Below are 2,622 nucleotides of genomic sequence, written 5' to 3'. Positions count from 1 at the left end.
CTGTGTTTCTTTTTTCGTGTTATCCCAAGATTTCAATTTCCTGTTGACTGAATTTGGCAATTGAAGAGGCGAGTGAATGAAGGTGTTATGTTATGTTTAGGAGAAACTGAGATATTTAGGAGTATGTTTTATAAAAAAAAAAAGAGGCGATGTATGCAACCAATCAAATTCTGTCTATCATTTCACTATTGCATCCTAGAAAATTATAGACAGACTCTGATTGGTTGCTATGGGCAAAATCACCTCTTCATTTTTAGAAGCTTTAGTAAATTTTCACTTTAGAGTTAAAGATGAGTTATTAGAACTGAAGCTAATTTAGACTTTAAAAATTCACTTGAATCTTATGCTATATTCACTACGTTAGGCAATATGATACTATGGGGTAAATGTGTAACGCTTGGAGAAGTGGTAACTATCCCCATAAAGAACGTTACATGCAAGATGATAATGCTCTAGCCAATCAGCTCCAATATGTAAATTGACAGTTAGGATGGGATTGGCTGGGGCATTATCAGCTTGAACATAACGTTCTTTATGGGGATAGATACCATTTCATCAGGCTCATACATTTACCTCTATGATCCCACAGTCATAACACCTTCATCATTAATAAAAAACAATCAGGTACTTGTGTATTTTGGCGGCGCCCCCGATGTCCATCGCGCAATGTTTTTATTGCATCGCATGCCATGCACCCGATGGCATGCGATGCGATTTTTGCCCCCTATGCGATGAAACATTGTATAAGCACCCTAAAGGGTGCTTTTAAGCACCCAAATGGGTGCTTACAATGTTAAATGCACCCCCCCCACTATAAACGTGAACCCGAAGCGTGGCGAGCGCAGCGGTACACGTCCTCCGACCTTTTCATACCCCCACTATCCACGTCGGCGTGGAGTTGAGAATAGAAAGTGTGGCGAGCGCAGCGAGCCACCGATCCCGAAGCATGGCGAGCGGACGCGGATACCTTCACAGGTATCCGCGTCCCTTCGTGGGCTTCAGAGGTATCCGCGTCCCCTCGCGGGGATCGCTGCACTCACCACGCTTCGGGCTCGGTGGCTCGCTGCGCTCACCACACTTTCTATTCTCAACTCCACACCGACGTGGATAGTGGGGTTATGAAAAGGTCGGAGGACGCGTACCGCTGCCCCTCGCGGGCTTGCTGTGGTCGCCACGCTTCAGGTTCACGTTTATAGTGGGGGGGGGGTGGCGTGGGGGTGCATTTAACATTGTAAGCACCCATTAGGGTGCTTATACAATGTTTAATCGCATCGCATTGTAGGGCATTGTATGCCATATACAATGTCATACAATTTTAAAATTGTATGACATTGTACAATATCGCACGATATCGCATCGCATACCATCGCATGCCTTATGGTATGTGATGCGATGGGCGCCGCCAAAATACACAAGTACCAACAATCATTTAAAAAATAGCTACGTAATACCTTTATTCAGTAGCCTCTTCAATTGTAACATTTTGGGAAACTTTATTAGCATGGTCTGTCTGCAAACTGACCAATATTGTTGTTATAACGGCCCACAGGTATGCGGTTGTACCACAGTAGGAGATTTTTTGACTGCAGTGGAAGCATTGCAGAAAGGACTTGGTAAAGTGTATCACACCATTAATTTAAATGACTAGCAGTTAATTTAATTTGATTACGAAATTGCTGCAGACTGCTACTGCAGCATTTGTTCAAGCCATTCCATGTAATCAATGAGCCAGCAGTTCAAATATTAGTTATGTCACAGAACAAATATCCTGAGTGGGTTTGTATCTTTTATTTTCTTATTGAGCTTAGATAGTTACCCATATTTTGTATCTCCTATGTGGATTCTATTATTAAGAAAATGGCTCCTAAGAACAGCATGTTATATGTGTAATCTTGGGAGTCAGATTACCATTTAGACTTTTTGATGCAGGTCATCGTTCTTATTTATTGTCATTAGCTGAAGTGGCATCTTATATCTTAAAATTGTTTTAGTGATGTACAATTTAATATGTAATATTTCACACTTTAAAGTTTTTATTCAGTATTTAGTGTTTTTACTCATTTGCAAATATTTTCTTACCAATCATCTACGCAGATGAGCAGGTGCTTTTGTTTTTACCCCCTAAACGTTCTCCACATTTCCATGGACAATTCAACAATCAGTAGAAAGAGCTCTGCCTCCAGTCATGGGTTAAGTGCTAGCACCTTACATTGAAAAAGTAAAATAAACCTCTGCATGACATGTTTGAAATAATAAAAAATACTGGAAATGTATAAAAATTCTGTAAATAATGTTATAAATTGCAAACATGAAACATTTGAGCTTATTTACTAAATGGCATATTTACAAACGTATAATTCGCTGTGGAATTTAAAATGACAGTAATACATGCAGCGGATGTATTGCCGTCTGAGTTCAGCGGCAGTGTAGGATGTTGGCCAACCTCGGTAATCGCTTACAAGGCAAAACGTGTCTCCGTGTTCAGCCGGAATTCAGCACTGCTGGCGAATTCGGACGGCATTACATCCCGCCAATGGTGTGTTGCAAAAACTTTTAGTCAATAAACCCATGAACTTATTGACAATCAGTCACATATATTTAAGTTAAAGAAAAATGCCTAAT

This window comes from Crinia signifera, chromosome 2, assembly GCF_055691185.1.
Source record: "Crinia signifera chromosome 2, ASM5569118v1, whole genome shotgun sequence".
Classification (NCBI taxonomy): domain Eukaryota; kingdom Metazoa; phylum Chordata; class Amphibia; order Anura; family Myobatrachidae; genus Crinia; species Crinia signifera.
This window is presented reverse-complemented; position numbering follows the sequence as displayed.